General features: G+C 39.0%; 1 protein-coding gene across 5 annotated transcripts in view; it reads left to right on the forward strand.

Annotated features, from left to right (window-relative positions):
- GTDC1 (glycosyltransferase like domain containing 1) overlaps positions 1–18,557 on the forward strand; it is a 427,297-nt gene that overhangs the window by 94,823 nt on the left and 313,917 nt on the right. For all 5 annotated transcript variants that reach the window (XM_055145858.1, XM_055145876.1, XM_055145886.1 and 2 more), the window contains exon 2: positions 8,513–8,574. The gene's annotated coding sequence lies outside the window, so the exon portion shown is untranslated. The remainder of the gene's footprint in view (positions 1–8,512; positions 8,575–18,557) is intronic.

Consider the following 18,557-nt stretch of genomic DNA (forward strand, 5'->3'; position numbering starts at 1 on the left):
ATGCAGATAGCCCATGAAAGTACTACAAATTGAGGGTTTTTTTTGAACTTTTTAAGCAATTGAAAAGCTTTTTAACATGCCTTTCCGCAGCATTATTCTAGGTTGATTATTTTTCTAGGATAAGAATCTGAATTTTAACTTTTTAACTTCTTTGCTACCATTGCATCAAAGTTATTTTGTGAATTAAAACCCAGCATTTTTTGCTATACTAAAAATGGTAGTATTTTCACTTTACTAAAGTTAAATTATTTTTATCAAAATCATGATTAGTGCACTTAGTTTTATTTTTTTAGTGCATTTAGTTTTATTCCCTACTCTTTTTTTTTTAACTTTTTGGGTCACACCTGGCAAAGTACAGGGATTACTCCTGGCTCATGCACTCAGGAATCACTCCTGGCGGTGCTCGGGGACCATATGGGATGCTGGGTGAGCTGTGTGCAAGGCTAATGCCCTACCCGCTGTGCTATTGCTCCAGCCCCTCCCTACTCTTTTTAACCCTCATTTTTTCTTCTGTGCAGGAGCGTTCACTCCATTTCAGAAGAAGCCACACTTCTCCCTGGCATCAGACTGAGATTTCTGAGCTATAAACTCATGAACTCTTAATTTTCTTCTGTTATTTATTCAACAGTTAAGAACTCAATCATATGTGTCTCTGTTTTTGCAAAATGTGTCTCCTAGTAATTTATTATGGATTTAAAATTCCTAAAAAAATGCAATCCATTTCTTTCTGACATATGAGAGAATATTTTGTAGTTACTCAGAAAGGGTAGTTGATCTTTAGCTCTACAGTTGGAAAACAAGCCTCAATCCCAAGAAAGTGGTAAATGCAGCAACAGGTGGGAGGAAAAAAGTGGGGTGGGGTAAGGAGAGAAGGAGGGGAGGAGCAAAAGGGGAGATTGGAGGGAAAAATGAAAGGAAGGAATGAATAAGGGACTGATGGAAAGGAGGGAAGAATAGAAGGGATAGAGAATATCAAGCATATTTTGTGGAAGAGGGAAAGTATATTGATTGGAAATTTGAAATATTTACTTGAAATAATTCTGGTTCTGTTTATTTGCTTTGTAACTTTGGATGAGTTCTGTAATTTTAGGGTGTAATTTTAATATCTACTTGGAAAGATCATTTTAAGCTTATATTATGTAATGTAAATTAAGCACTTATTACCTTGCTCACTGTTTCTTTTGAAGTACAGAAGCTTCTTGGTTTAATGTAGTCCATTTGTTTATCTTTGCTTCCACTTGCTTGGTCAGTGGAGTTTCACCTTTGGAGATACCTTGAGTTTCAATATTGTGGAGGGTTCTGCCTACATTTTCTTCCACATACCTTATGGATTCAGGTTTGATGTTGAGGTCTTTAATCCATTTTGATCTGACTTTTGTGCATGGCATTTGATAGAGGTCTGAGTTCATTGTTTTGCATGTAGCTGTCCAGTTTTGCCAGCACCACTTGTTAGGGGCTTTCCTTGCTCCACTTCCTATTTCTTGCTCCCTCGTCAAAGATTAAATGATCATATATTTGAGGGTGTGTGTCAGGATATTCAACCCTGTCCCATTGGTCAGCAGATCAGTTTTTACTCTAGTACTGTGCTGACTTAATTACTTCTGCTTTGTAGCACAGTTTGAAGTTGGGGAAGGTGCTCCTTCCATCTGCTTTTTTGCCCAGGAGTGCTTTAGCTATTCATGGGAGTTTATTGTTCCATATGAATTTCAGGAGAGTTTGATCAGTTTCTTTGAAAAATGTCATGGCTATCCTTATAGGGCATGGGTAGAGCCTGGCAAGCTATCCATGGCGTATTCGATATGCCAAAAGCAGTAATAATAAGTCTCAAAATGGAGACATTACTGGTGCCTGCTTGAGCAAATCAATGAGCAACGGGATGACAGTGATACAGTGATACAGTGATACATTAAGTGCTTATTAATGTACATATAATTTTTCTGGCACATAAAATATGTTCAACGAACATTAGCAGTTCTATTATTTTGCATGTGTGGAATGTGAGATTTAGAAAGTTGACTCGAGGTTATACAGCCATTAAATTATGGTGGAACAAATGGAAACCATGTCTACTTGTATGCTTCTGTTTGCTTTTCTTTTTGTTTTCTCTTCCCTTTCTCTAAGACCAAATGTAAAGCAGAGTTTTTTCAAATAAAAGTGTGTAGACAACTATCTGAAGGGCTGATCAAAGACTCATTGTTGTGCCCCATTCCAGTTTTGGTTCAGTGGGAAACCCAGTAATTGGTTAGAACAGAAAATTATTGTTATTTAACATTATCATACACACCCTGGAGTACATACATAAAAATGCACTAGATTAATTGAGAAAGGGAATAGTTTCTTCTGTTCTATGATCTAGTCAGTAAATATATACAAAGCAAGGCATGAAATTATTTACTGCATAAGAGTGGGCAAAATGCTGCATAATTTCATTAACCTTTAAGCATTGAAATTAGAAATCCCTATGCAAATGAATAAGGTTATCATTGCCTATCACCCCCTTTTGATACCTACACACTGTTAATTCATGTCTGTCCTGCTGAGTCTTATTAAAAGTTCTAACTGATGTACTTTTATTAAAACGTTTGGAATTTACCAGTCTTAAATACTAGCTTCACACTATCACCTCTAATTTAACTAGGCCATTAAACACAATTTCTTGCAAAAGGAAAAAGTCAGTAACTGTTTCTTAAAAAATTGAAATAAATTTAAACTCTGCTTAGAGGTGAGCAACTGCTATACACTATCAGGTCTTTTGATAGCTGATTTGTTCCTTTAGTATGCAAATTTTAGGTTTACAAAGATCTACTGCTTTTATTTTAGGAATATGCCTAGAGGCTAGCTTGGTTAGCTTTAGGGAGATTGCTATTTGGTGTGAAATAAATAGTTGTTAAAGGATCACGTGAATTGGGTCCCAGAAGATGAGTAGAGCTAAAACTGAGAAAAACTATTTCATTTCATTTGGTTGAAAACACAACTAAATTAAGAAATCAAGACAATAAATGATGTCAACACAAAGCAAATGAATGCAAATCACCCTGTTTTAGTGGTGGGTTTTATGAAAAGTTCTACTTGTCAGAAGTTGAAAGGAAAGGTGAATTCCATCCCTAGCCAAAGAAGCTTGGTTCTTTATTCTGGTTAGTTAGTTAATTAATTAATTGATTAATTAACTAATTAATTAATTAATTTTTTTCTTTTTGGGTCACACCTGGTGATGCCCAGGTGTTACTCCTGGTTCTGCACTCAGGAATCACTCCTGGCAGTGCTCAGGGGACCATATGGGATGCTGGGAATTGAACGCAGGTCGGCTGCATGCAAGGCAAATGCCCTACCCACTGTGCTATCGCTCCAGCCCATTGGCTTTTTATTCTGGAAGGGCAGTCTGTTGAGAGCTGTGCTTCTTGGAAGGGAAGATAGTGTCTAGACCCATAATGTTTAGCCACTGACCCAGGGAACATGCAGGTGTAGAAAGACTCAGAATTACTACTGGTCTCAAACTACCTGTTCTTAGACTGGTGTGCAGGACAGGTACTGGTCCACAGGTGCTGAAGAATGCTGCTCTAGGCCAGAGAAAGGGCTCTCTGCTCCCCAGTTCCGTTAGCTACATTCTTTCTGGCTGATGAGATGGCAGAAGACCCATTCATAGGAAAAATAATGGCCTCAATTCTTTTCAAAGAAAGGAACTCCAGATAACTTTTTTAGGTTGGGAGGCTGTAGGAACTGCAAATGTTAAGTAGATAATGTATTAGACTTCTAGTTTGGGGGAAGTTTTGCAGTACAGCTCTCTTGCAGTCTCTCGCTTCCAAGTAGGTTAACATTGTAAAATGTATTTTTTCATGTCATAACTTTGGAATACTTAGTAAGCTTTTTTGAAGTGCTTCTGTCTTTTTGAAAAATTTAGGCATTTCAGCTTTTTGAGATCTTCTCTGTAAACAGCATCTTCTTGCCATTGACATGACCACCTGTATGCACATTTATGGGGGGGGGGGTCAGGGAATCTCTGGTGGCAGGCAGTGGAGTGTGAGGGCAGTGATGAGAATGTGTGAAGATGGATGCTAGAATCTGTCTCAAGGCTAGAAATTACCAATCTCTGTACTAAAAGGGACTCCTTTTACAGGTATATGTGTATGAAGTACTATGTTTTCATTTAAGGAGGCTCTCCTTGAAGAACTGGGCACAGGGATATATGCACACACATTTATGCATATGTATATATATGCATGTATGTGTGTATCTTTTCTATTAACTGACTAGTGTGTTTCTTATAATACGTTGTGACAGTTGCTAGAATTAGATATCTACAGATAGAAAAGTTAGTGTGAAAAGAGAGAATGTGGATTGGTTTGGATTTACCATTAACCAGTGGATTTGCAGGTTATGTCTCAGCACTGGGGCAGATGAAAGCATAGTATCTATCAGGATGAAATCCTAGGGAATTCATAGTAAACAATCCAGTGATAAAACAAAGAAAATTCCTAGGGTAGAGGTGGTGGTGCTCTGGTAAAATAATAAAGTGAAATTTTGATGAGGCAGAGTGGAGAAGACTACCAAATGCCACAGAGTAAGGAGTAAGGAATGAAAGTATTCAATTATTTGGTTATTATCAACTTTTTCAATGTCTGTTCCAGTGAAGTATTGATTAAGGAAACAAAGTTGTGGTACTTTGAGCATTAAGTGGAATTTGAAGTGAAAAGAATGAGTGTATTATTGTTTTTATAAAGCCATCAGAGACACAGTTTGTAGGTGTGAGAGGAATATATTATTAATGAAAGAGGAGTCAGTGGGGCTGGTGTGAGAGTAAAGCTGTAGGTTGCTTACCTTACACGCGACTGACCCAGTCTGATCCCCAGCACCCCAGATGATCTCTTGAGCCCACCAGGAGTGATCCCTGCTGGGTGAAGAGGCAGGAGTCAGCCCTGAGTATCACTGGGTGTGCCCCCCCGCAAAAAAAGCAACAAACCACCACAACAAAAAGGAGCCAGTGACAGATAATGTTTGGCTAAGCTGTGATTTTGTGCTATGTAAATGTTCGGGAGTCTCTCTCCTTCCTGCCTTCCCTCCCTCCCTCCCTCCCTCCTTTCTCTTCCTTCCTCCTTTCACTCCCTCAAGCCCCCCTTCTTCTTTGATAGCACTTTTTTCTTGTCATATAAGATCCTTTGTGGATGAATTATTGTGTCAGTTTTGACCCTGTAAGTATGAATATACGGAAGGAATCTGGGTATAATGTACACCAAGGGGAATGCCACAATATCTACTCTTGGTTATATGGTAACAGCTCATTCTCTCCACTGTGTGTGGCTTCCAGAGAACCAAGGCTGTGCAAGTTAACACTTTTAAGTCTGCTGTAATGTTCTTTTTGCAGTAGTGTTCTTAGGGTATCAAAGTTCTTAAGTTTCTTTTTAAAAATTTTTTTAAAAATTTTATGCACGGCTGGAGTGGTAGCACAGCGGGTAGGGCGTCTGCCTTGCATCAGCTGACCCGGGTTCAATTCCTTCATCCCTTTCGGAGAGCCCAGCAAGCTACTGTGAGTATCCCGCCCACATGGCAGAGCCTGGCAGGCTACCCGTGGTGCATTCGATATGCCAAAAACAGTAACAACAAGTCTCACAATGGACATGTGAGACTGGTGCCCTCTCGAGCAAATCGATGAACAATGGGATGACAGTGCTACAGTGACAGTGCTACAGACAGTACTTTTATTTTATAAAGTAGTTCACAATATTTGATTATGTTTAATATTCAAACACCAATCTCACCACCATTATACCTTCCCACTACCATATTTCCGGTGTTTCCATCCTGAACCCCAATCCCCGCCCCAAAGCACAACTGAACTAATATAATATTTCCCTCTAAGATTGGTTGGCTCCTACGTTGAATCGCATCACATGTGGTGTGGTATTCTTTGACTATGGGTAAAGTGTGTCCTATGATGTGTCATGCAGCCACAAATGTGGCTGCACTGTCCAGGGAAAGGTCTACTCTTGGGTGAGGCTCTGCTCGAGCATGTGGAGAGGTGCCCTAAGCAGGGTGGCAATTGAGTTCTGGAGGTTTTTGACTGCTAAGGTTGGGTCCCTTGGGGCAGGGAGGGGTCTCTCCTGCCCCCCTCCGGGGTGCTCTGAGTGAAACAGTCTGGCACAAGGGTCCAGCAGCATGGCTATGGTGAGTGTCATGTTGCTCCCTTCTGGGAGAGAAGGACATGTGGATGTGTGATCTGGATGGTGGCCAATGACGAGATTATCTGGTGCCAGCCAGAGGTGGCTTCTGGGCATGACTACTGAGTCCTTGGAGACAGGGGTGGGTGGGGCGGGGTGTGGGGAGGGGTCTGGGGTGTGGGGGAATACAGACAGAAGATCGGTTCTTAAGTTTCTTAAGGTATTTTTCTTTCCTAGATTGACAAGTAGCTTCATCTCCGTTGCTTCCATGGAGCAAACCCTCAAACCTGCTTTTGATTATCCCAGTGCATTCCAACCTGCCTCTGAGATTTCAGACTATTCTTCACAGAGGCTCTTGGCACTTATTTTTGGATTATAGACTCTTTTTGCACATCTAACAGTTTATTGACAATTTCTCTTGAGAGCGTTATCTGTATCCATTTATATAGACCACTTATATAGACCCACAACTTTCACATGGTATTTGAGGTCCAGATACTGCTCCAAAGGGCACCCACTTATCAGGGCCAAGAACCTTTAATGTGAATTACAATGATGAAACTGGGCTGATGATGATGGTGCTGATGATGATAAGGCGGTGATCAGTTATAATCGAAAGGACAATTCTTTGGGAAGACTGACAAATGTTCTTGTATGCTGAAACTCAGACATTTCTTTCTTTAAAAATTATTCTCCAATCTTGAAATACCCAAAAATCAGATTACGTGGTCATTCAACTTAAGTATAGTCTGTGTCACGATTCAGAGTTAAAGTGAGTAGAGGGCTGGAGCAATAGCACAGAGGGTAGGGCCTTTGCCTTGCACACGGCCAACCAAGGTTTGATTCCAGCATCCCGTATGATCCCCTGAGCACTGGCAGGGGTGATTCCTGGTGCAGAGCCAGGCATAACCCCTGTGCATCACCAGTGTGACCCAAAAGGCAAAAAAAAAAACTCAAGTGAGTATATTTTTAGGGTATCACTGTATCACTGTCATCCCATTGTTCATCAATTTGCTCGAGTGGGTGCCAGTAATGTCTCCATTAGTCCCTGTCACGTGCTAGTGTAGTTGAGGGCCCTGTCAGGGTCAGGGGAGTGAGGACCATCATTGTTACTGTTTTTGGCATATCAAGTACAACAAGGGGACCTTTCCAGGCTCTGCCGTGTGGGCGGGATGGTAGCTTGCTGGGCTCTTTGAGAGGTATGAAGGCTTTTGGGGTGGCCTGTAATCGCCTTTACAGGTGTTCCCCATCAGGCATATATATATATATGTACATATATATGTATATATATATATATATATAATCTTTTTTCATTTTGGCAGTCTAGTTCATCCCTGAGATTTTATCAGACTCTCCTTGCTCATCCTTCTTAACGCTGCCATGTTGGGTGCTCTTTCGGTGTCAGGCAAATGAGGCCCATTGTTGTTACTGTTTTTGGCATATCTAGTGTGCCACAGGTAGCTTGCCAGGCTCTGCCATGCGGGCGGTGTACTCTCGGTAGTTTGCCGGGCTCTTCAAGAGGGATGGAGGCTTTTAGGGCGGCCTCTAATTGCCCTTACTGGTGTTCCCACATGGTTCAGACCATATTTGGAGCCCATCAAATATAGTACAAAATTACGGGAAATGGGTATTAAGTGTTCTATGCTGTTTTGCATGGTCTGGAAAGCATCCTGGAGCGTGGTGGTGGCTGGGTAGTGGAGATAGTGGAGGTCTGCCAGTGAGGTATTTATCTAGCTCTGTAGGGTGGGTCATCTGGGTTTGATCCCTGGGGTGGGGCACTGGAGATTGTAGGAATTTCCCTGTCCAGTTGAGCCTGGAATATAAGGTCGCAAAGTTCTGCTTTACCTGGTTCTGTGGGCTTCACTCATGCTTGAGGTTTGGCCGCGAGGTCCGGAAAGTGTCCTGGAGCATGGTGGTTGCTGTGTAGTGGAGGTAGTGGCGGTATATATATATATATATATATATGTATATATATGTGTGTGTGTATGTGTGTGTATATATATATACACACACATATATATATGTTTATATATATATATATATATATGTTTCCCTCTATGGTTTGTTGCCTACTGTCTGAACCCCATAAAATATGGTGTGGTAATCATGGAACATGAGTGTCATATGATGTGTCCAAGAATATGTTCACTCATGTGTGAGGCTCAGCCCAAGTGTGTATTATGCGGCCTGGAGCGTGGCGGCAGTTGGGTAGTGGAGGTCGGCTGCCGGGGCTGGGTCCCTTGGGGCGGGGAGGGCTCTCACCTGCCCCCCTCTGGGGCGCCCAGAGTGAAAACAGCGTGGTGCAGAGGGTAATGATTTTTGAGGGTAATGATTTAATTTTTCCCTTTGTGACCGCACAGGTTGATCTGCATTAGCCTGATTCACCATATGTTGAGAGACGTCACTATATTTGGATCATCAGGTAAGCAAATGAAGCATTTAGATTTCTCTTATTAATATAATCACTATTACTATTGCAGCACACAGTCATTTTCTGTCTATATTTTACTCCATTGTTTGTCAGTAGTTGATAAATATTTCTAAAGAGGAGGAAGAATCCTTTCTTTTTTCCCCACTATTTTTTAAAATTGAATATCTGTGATATAGACCATTACAAAGGTGTTTATGATTGGGTTTCAGTAATATAATGATTAAGTTGAAAGATCAAGTAATCTGAGTTTTGCATATTCCAAGATTGGAGACTAATGTTTAAAGAAAGAAGTGTCTGACTTTTAGCATACGAGAACATTTTACTGTCTTTGCAAAGATTTACAAATGTTTTCAATGATCCAACACCTATCTCTCCACCAGTGTACGTTTCCCACCCCAGTGTCCCCCATGTCCCCCCTCCACTCTGTAACATCTCCTATCCCCAGCACTAATTTTTTCTACTTTTGTGCATTCTGGTTTGCAATACAGGTACTAAGAGGTCATTGTGTTTCTTTAGGGCATTCCTTATTCTTATCAGGAACATAAGGTAGGAGTAAGATTTTTAACTGGGTGGGAGCTTTGGGGTGTGGACGTGACTGCTGAGGCTTCTGGAAGTATAGGGAGGTGGGGGAGGTAGCTCATCCCAATCCCAAATGAGCTTGGAGATTTCAGTCTCAAAGCTTGTACACCTGAATTATCAGCAATATCCCAGCGAGGTCTGTCCTGAGGTGGTGGAGGCCAGCTCATGGGGCATGGTGTCAATTCTGGATTGTGGAAGCAGGTGGCTGCCAGGGGCTCTGCTTGGGTGGGCACCAGCCTGACCTGCCTCCTCTGATTTACCCTCATCTGTTCAGCCTTGTGCAGGTCTGAGATCAACTGCTTCTTTTGATCTCTTCCAAGATTTAGTTATGGGTCTCTGAAGCAAGACTGATAAATGAGCTTATATGTATAGCCGAGTCAGAGTTGGTTTGTGACTGTGGCTCCCACATAACTAAGTTTGACTGTTTAATTTCTCAGGAATTGGTCCCAAGTTGTTGGGGTCCAGCCAGAGGCACAGAAGCAATTTTGGGGTATCAGGAAGCCTGAAGGTACTCACTCGCCCCATGGGTCCAGGCTGATCTGCTGGCCGCACATACCCCTGAAGCATCCTTCTTGTTTGAACAGACTGTTTCCTCTACAGCTTGAAGTCAGACTTATTTTTATTTTATATTATTATTATTACATATATTCACACTTCTATAGTAGATAAAAATTCTCCACTCTTCTTTTTATACATATATCTTGGAGAGTTGTGGACAGCTCTCATATTGTTCCTTGGTCGTCAGCCAAGTTATATAAATTTAACTCCCTTAATCTTTCTCTACAATTCAGTTGGCTTGGCTATTGCATCTATATTCTGCACCTCCCCCCTCCCCCGCCTCACTCCCCAAGCTTAGCTGCTCCATCTAGACCCCAATTGCAGTCCCATTTCCTCTATTAATAACCTGAAGAAAGAGGCTATCTTATCACCTGGCTTCTTCTATACCTAGCATCCTTTTTTTTCCTGAATTTACCTTCCATTCCTTATTGAACCAAAGCTGACAGTACACTGTTCTGTATGCTACTTTGTCAGTACATTTATGTTTTGCCTAGTGCCTCACGGATTCATAGCATTAACTGTATATCCTGGAGGAGGAAAATAAATGTAATAGGAGAACAGCAAGGAACAAAATAATTCATTCTTTTATTTATGGCTGATGTACCCTGGCCACTCAGAGTAAATCATTGAACTTGATCCCAATTTTTATAGGAGATAACTAATTGGGATAATGAGACACATACATTGTTTGAAGTTTGGCCACACTCTCCTCAATTGGTTTCTTCCCTGTGTTTTCCCATCCCCATGCCTTTCCCAACTTGCTCTCAGATTCTTTGGCCATGAGCAAAACTGGGCAGGGGATCATTTTGCCGGAAATTAGATGGGCTCAGGTGGTAAATGCTCCTGACTTCCAAGTGTAACATCTGAGGCAAGTACTTTAGTTCTTGCTATTTCTGTAACAGCTGTTGGTCTTCTCTTAACATCTGATTTCAGTAGAGACCTGCTGCAGTAAGGGACTAGTAGGCCATTGGTGCTATTCATCAATGTGATATTAGTTTCTCAACCCCCATCTCCTCCCCCACCCCCCCACATTCTGATTGGCAGGGAGAAGCAAACTGTTTTGATATGATGCTGAGCTTAGTGTAAAATTATGCCGGCATGGAATCTGGGCTTGTCACAGTTCATTCTTTCATTTCATTTGGTTTGTAGAAAATGGATGGCCACCTCTTATCTTGTGCATTAGAGAAAAAGGTCATACCTCTAGGAGCTAATGACTTATATGTGTTTCTATATGTGATTCAGGTGGTATGTTTGGTTCAAGCTTGCATCAGCACACAGGGCTTTCTCTTTTGTATTGTATTTGCTTCTAGTACAGAGTTGAATGGGATTGAAGAAATGGTTTTCTTGTTTGTGTCTGTGGCAACTTTCTAGATGATTTGCGGTTTAATCTTTCTAACATTGTAGATCATTTATCAGTTCTTTCTCTGTAAAGGCATAAAATACTCAGATTATAATTCTAATGTGATCTTGAATTAGATTATTTAATAGGGGAAATCAGGGCCAGAATAGCAGCTGACACAGTGACCTCCAAAAAGTGACATGAAAAATTAAAACATTTTTATTAGACCTTTGCTGGAATTTTGTGGCCTTCCTTCATATGGCAACATTATAAATAAGAGATGTGAATCAGAATCATTGGGTTTTTTCCTTTTCTTTTTTTTTTTTTGATGGGTGTTGGTTTGTTTTTGTCTCTGGCTTCCTAAACAGGTAAGTGTATGATTTGGACCTTTTTAAAGTTTGCTTTTCTAAATGTTAATCTTTTGCATGGCTATTAAACTGTCGACAATATTGTACTCATGCTAATTTCTTTAGGCAATTGATACATTCTTCAGCATAAGTCTTGTTTCTTTGGTCTTTTCAAGACCTGTCAGAGAAAACAAAATGCTAACCTGACTTTAAAGGGGCAAAACTTTGCCCCCCCTCTTTACGATATTATTCTTTGTTCTCAGTGTGCATCAAAGTGACAATCCCACAGTGTCTCAATTGAGGGAGTCTAGCACAGAAATAAAAAACAGCCTGGCACTGTTCTAGGCTGGCAGCCAAAATGTTTTGTGTAGCTTGGTTCTGGCAGTGGTTTTCATAAGGCAGAGGGTCTACCCTCCCGGCACCCCCAAAGGAAGGCAAGCAATCTCTGGCTTTTCCTGCTTGCACTGTTCTTTTCCTTCATCTTCCTCTTTTTGCACAAAGATTGGTCTCATGAAAAAGGCCTTAAAAAAAAAAAGAAATATTATCTTCCTTACTACCTCCTATTTATTAAATGACATTGTTTTTTAGAGAAGCTTGTGGTACATGTGCCTTTTCCAGCTCTCTTAGAGAGTTTCTTCACAGTTGCATTTTTGCCACATTTTTTTTCTGAAACCCTCTCTGAGTATTGCTAACGTTGCTTGTGTTGATGTAGTCTTCCTTGGTAGGAATCTTGTTTGCCTTCACAGCTTCTTATTTGAATGGAAACCCCGAGTGATAGTTGCATGCATTCTTTGGATTTCTCTGCCAAGATATCTCAATGACATTAAAAAAAAAGGGGAGGGATTGTTTCCTATTTTTGTCTAAAACTCAGGTGCAGTTTATATCTTTGACAAATAAAACCAGATATTCACGTTTAGATTGCCTGATATGAGTTGCTAGAGTAGGCAAAGTGAACTCTTATTTAATATAAGGATGTGAGTTTGAATTATTTTCCTTTGAATATCAAACTGCAGGGCAAAGCACTAAAGTATTTCTAAGTTTTTCAATCTTCTCTAACTTATAGTTGGTGACCTCCTGTTCAGGGAGTGTGAAAATGTGACGTTATGATTTTTAAATGAATAATTGAGCAGCAGATTAGATTTTCAATATGAGCAAGGCTTCTATGAAATTTTGTAGAATATTCCTCAAAATATGAATGTGTTTTCTGTTGTATTAAGCAAAAACAAAAGATTTACTTTCAAGTAAATCAAGACTAGAATCGCTAAATAGGCAGAATATGTTTCTTAGGAGGAGATTGATATTATTTTGACTTATTTTTATTTTAAAAATTGTCAATGATTTTTGGCAATAAAAAGTACGTTGGGAGGAAAAGCTCATGTATTTTTATAACAGTGTAACAAATGTGACTAAAAAGGAAGTAAACAGTAGTTCGTGTTAGAATTATTAATGTGAAATATTTTTATATGCCATCTATACTGGAAATATATTCATTATGGATTCATTAGGATAAATTTGTGCAATCTAAAAGTCCCACTCCCCACCTTGAGATTTATTTTTAATTTAGAAAATGCCTTAAAATCATTAAAAGGCACTGTAAAGCAGATAAATCAAAAGTATGCATTAAATAAACTCACCTGTTATTTTCTCTCATTCTTCAGACAGGTTCAGCAACATACTGGCTCATTATCTTAACAAAACAAACAAATACTTAAATTGTTTTGTATGTATAATGCACATGTAAAACATGCACGCTCCTCATTCCTCCAATGCTATTTTTAAACATTCTTTTTAAATGTGTATTTGAGTGGCTTTTTCTGTAGAACAGGGAAAGTGAATCTAGGAGGTGGGGTGGGTGTATACTTACATTAATGAAATCTTTAGGCCAGAGAGGTAAACTCTGAATGAAGTCACCTTTGAGATGGAATGCCACAGAGGCTGTCATCTGTGTGTATGGCTGCCTTGAATTGTTTGTATCAAGGTCTGATAGTTAGAATTAGTGATTGAAGATACCATCAATCGGAAAACTTTTATTTTTGTGTACTAGTATTTATTCTCAATGACTTTCAATACTTTTTCTCCATTACCAATTTTTTTTTTTTCAGTTAAACCCCTATCTTTTCTATGGAAGGAGTATATATTTCTGATTTAAGAATGGCAACCTGCAAGAATCCCTTTTTGTTTACTCTAAGGATGCACAGATAACAAAAAATAGTTAAGACTTGTGCTATTTGAGCTTTTTTGGGGAGTAATTTGGAGCTTTCATTTTAGTAGGCAGTAGTTTCTATAGTCTTGTTTAATTCAGAATCATATCAGAGTTATTACTGTATCTTTATAGTTTGACATTATATATAGGGGTAATGATAGAGGAACTTAATCATCATACTTGTAGAAAATATAAAAGATAAAATATTATGGGGTGCTGATAAAGTTTGATAAATATTAAATTTATTATTGGAAGTAGGATTTATTATATTAAGTGCCATGCTTTAAGTAATACTAGTATTTTATCTCATTTGGCTATATTATAAAGCTCAAGTTAAAAAGAAAAAAACTCAAGTAAAACTCCTGGGTAAGTTTTGAGTATCTTGCTGGTTATGAATGTTTCTAACATATAGCAAATAGTAATTTCTAAGTTCATGTGTTCAGAAGTATAATCTTATGTGTCAAAAGGGTAATCTTCCCATAAATAGATAGTATATACTTCGGTGTAAAAATCCAATACAGAGTATTACATGAAGGGATATACGTTAATTTAGTTGTTTGATTTATTTTTCTCCCTAATTTTTGATACATTTTAATATTGCTGCCTGACATCTTATATTATCATTCTGTAGAATACTTTCACAAGTATTTCATATGTTTTCCGTGGCATCTCATGCTGCTCACTTTTTATCGATAGTACCATATGAGTTCCCCCTTTTCAGGTTTACGCTGCATATTTTAAGCTGCTGATAGTGTAAGTAGATTGCAAGGTAAAGTGACATTTAGCTTTTTGAGCTAGTCTCATTTTAAGCATGAGAGAAAGTTACCCCCCCACCCCTAAAATCTACTCGAATTTCCTATGAAAACAGTCTAAAACTGAACAAAAAAAAAATTCAGAGGTTTGGCTACAGCAGCAATTTAAATGCATCAAAAAGTGGCTACTACAATACAATTTTATTAATGAATGATCTACATTGGTTCCAGCTGTGCCCATGTGATTAGGCCTTCACCAGGCAACAATGGGTATTTCCCTATTGCTTTTATTTGATTTCCAAGAATGTGTCATCTGTTACATCAGCCCCTGCCAATATGCCCCCTGTAAAAGTGTTTTTATTCCCTCTCCCAAATTTCTGAAGCATAAGTTGAATACCCACACATATCCCTGCCGAAATATTGTTTCTCGTGAATACTGGCCTAGGCTTGTATGCCTGGCGTTGCATACCAAAATTTCAGAATATAAATTAAAGTAAATGTTTATTACGTTTATCAGTGAATTTTCAGAAGTGTAGTTGCTTGGTAATGCTAAAGATAGACTATTTTCACTTTTACGTTTCCATCTTAATATTTTATTACAGTGGTATAATGTGTTATAGAGGTGGACAAGCTTGCAGATTGAAATGGGGATCGTCCAGATTGTTCCCTTCCCTGGACCATATGGTATAGTTCTAAAAGCCTTTTGTATGCTGTCTGTTCAGTTTATTGTAAACTCAATCTTTAGTGCACCTAAAAAGATAACCAAATAAAAATGGGCCCGATAAAAAAATTCTATCTTGTAAGGACCCTAGAAAGATTTGTTTTAAAGGAGATAACTGCAGATGAAATTGAAGTTGAGAGGATAGAGCAAGGAAGACTTGTCATTCTCATCATATTCAAAAGAATATTCTTTTGAGATCCTATGGATTGTCAGTGACTGTTTTCAGTGCTAGCTTTAAAATAAAGACATTCACGTTTCCTGACTCAAGTCTCAAGACCTGAATATAGCCTTTATCTTTTGGGAGGAAGACTCTACCTATGAACAATGTCAAGAAGTATATAAACTCCAGTTTTTTTTATTTTAAATACATATGCATTTTAGTAACGATACCCATGAGAATTTATGGTTTAAACTCTTAAGTTTGACTTATTTATTCATTACCCATTTTCAGAGATAGCTGAAAAACGTCTAATTCTGATTTCCCTTTCCTTCTTCTCCCACCCCTCCTGATTTTTTATGGTTCCACATATCTATTTTAAGAAGAAGGGATTAAAAAAATGTCTTATCCCATATGCTAAGACTTCCTTAAAAGCGGAGGGAGTGATTTCTACTGACTCTCACTCCCCTTCCCTCCGAAGCAAGCTACTGTTAAGAGAGAGCGCATTAGACACTTACCCATTGCTTTTTGGCACAAGAGATTTTAAGCTGAAATTCTACCAAATGAAAGAAAAAAAAATAAAAAAAAGAGCCTGCTTGACTCTTTACTCTATCATTACCCTGAACCACTGAAAGGGTAACTGAGAGGAACTCAAATGTTATTGGAATGTGTAATTTTCCTTTGAATGGCCACAGTGAAATATATTTGAACAAAAAGGCTGAAAAAGTATATGTGGCATATAGAACTGATGGTGATTGAAATTAATGAATCTTTTCAGAACTGTACAATAGAAACTATCCCAAGAACCATCTACATTTAGAATTTGTCCAAAAAGGAAAAAGAAAAAAATTTACAGGAGATAGATCATTGCTGTGGGAGATGAGAGAGGTGGAATATAATCATATGACATATCATAGTGTAATAATACTAATGGAGAATTGAACTTCAAAGCTTTGTTGGGTGTTTTCATGTTTGAAAATTTTTTAAACTGAATTATTGATTAAAATTTAAAATAAAAATCACTGATTTTATATTATTGGGGAGGAATCTATCTTATTTACTTATTTATTGAATTATTGTCATCTTTTACTAAAACTAAATCCATTTTCTAAAGTGCTTTAAAAAATGCAAAACATCATTAATACTTTCAAATAAGCTAGGTCCTCTCCTGTCTTTCTTAAAAAGTATATATAAATGCATATATGTTGGGGAAAGGTTGGGATACTCCTGGCCATAAGCAGGTTTCATTCCTGACTCTCTGTTCAGGGTCACTCCTGGTGGTTCTCACCATACCCTGCGTGGTGCCTGGGGTCAAATCCAAGACAGCAGTGTGCAAGGCAAACTCCTCAACCCCTATCCTGTCTCTCTCACCTGCCTTCCCTTCTTTCTTAGTTGTTTTTCGAAATAGCTGTTTATTGTTTACATATATATTACACTTGGGAATTATATATATCATACAATAAGAAACATTTTCTTTAATGGTTTGAGGTGTAGTATTTAATTGGGAAAAGAAAGATCTTGTAATGATTATGCAGCAAGTAGATTTTGAGCGAGCATCCGCACTTGACTGCACTCAGGGCTTACTTCAGGCTCTGTGCTCAGGAATTACTCCTGCTGGGGCCACGGGAACTACATGTGGATTGCAGCCAGGCCAGCCATGTGAAGGCAAATGACTTACCTGCTGTACTACCTTTCCAGCCCTAGCTAATGGCTTTTTTATGGAGGAAATAAATAGAATACACTAAAATAATCTAGATTACTGAGAAATCAGAAAAAAATGTCAGAATTTGTTTCAAGCTGTTATTGTTATTCTAGCAAGGAAGTTTTAGGTCATAGAGTAAATCAAGGTAGGAGGAGACAAGAGTTTCATTTAAATATCTTTGTTCTGGCAGCATCCATCACAGTGAAACTATTCATGGTTCTAGATAAAGTTTTTATTCTGAAAATTTATTTGTTTTTCCTTTTTATGCCTGAAGTTGAACTTAGTGCCCCACACATGTGAGATAATATTCTGCCTTTGAACCTCATCTTTGGTCCTGTATATGGGTTTTATTTATCTTATATCATAAGAAATCTAAAGACAGTCCCAGATAGCAGATGCCACTGGGATTTAGGTAATATCATATTTCTCTGCTATCCTCAGCTTACAACACTTATTTCAAAGAAATTCTGTTTACTTTTAAGAGGAAAGAAAAGTGAAGGGAACTAAAGAAGCCCTTTTTTCTCTCGTGGGGGGATTCCTCTTTTACAACTCATGGGATTTTCACTTACATGTCATTAGCCAAAATTATGTCATATATGCACCTTTAGAAAGATATAAGTATTTTGGATTGCAGGCTTTATATGGGGGGAAAGTAGGAAGGAGATTGGGATGAATATGGAGTGAGCTATCCTAAAGTTAACGGTCGTAGTCGTACTTCCTATATTGCTTGAACCTTTGGACTTTCTGGGTCCTTGATTGATACAGAAACTTGATATTGGTTTATCAGATTTGTTTTGAGTGAAATATGTTCAGATGCAAAGATTATAGGATAATCCTTTAAATATTTAGGACCATTTTTTTTCGGGGGGGAGGGCACATTATTCCAAGGGTGTAAATTCACAAAGTAATCCTCCGGGGCTGCTGCTGCTGCTGGGCACGTGTGTGCGTTCGGTGGCCCTTAGGCCCCCTCCCGGCTTCCCACCTCCCCGGGGCTCCCCAACAGAGACACAGGAAGACGGGGAGGCTGGGGACTACAGCCTGATGGTGAAAATGGCCCATTTAATGAAGTTACTAGCATACTTATGGAACATCTGAAGGGGGTTGAGGCAAGGACAGGTGTGATTGGTCATTTACATAGATAAACATTTGGCAGAGGAAATTCTCTTAGGGAGATCAACTCAAGAAGACACACTGTCTCCCAGGGACAACTACATTGCTTTTAAGTTTCCCTCTAATTATATAAGTTATCAATACTTGCAGTTGTTTGGATAAACACAGTAAGAGACAAAGATCCCAACACTTAGTTCTCTGGGCTGAGAGCAAGCAAGGCTTTAAACACTAGTTGTCTGGGTCTGAGAGCAAGCAAGGCTTTTACCGTAAATCCCAGACTAAGTCCTCAGACCAGTTCATCTAGTCCTTCCCCAGGGGGGTCCTGTCTCTGAAGTTCTAACAGTTTGCATCAAGACCATGCATTTATGCTTTCTAGAATGTCCCATTTAGATACCGGGTAGTTTTGCCACTTGCCCTGGGTCCATCCCAGTCCCACGGCAGGACCTCCCTTTTGGGGTGTTAGGAACTACAGAAATTGGAGCCTGAGTCAAGTAGTTATGACCAAG

This window comes from Sorex araneus, chromosome 1 (genome assembly GCF_027595985.1).
Source record: "Sorex araneus isolate mSorAra2 chromosome 1, mSorAra2.pri, whole genome shotgun sequence".
Taxonomy (NCBI): Eukaryota; Metazoa; Chordata; class Mammalia; order Eulipotyphla; family Soricidae; genus Sorex; species Sorex araneus.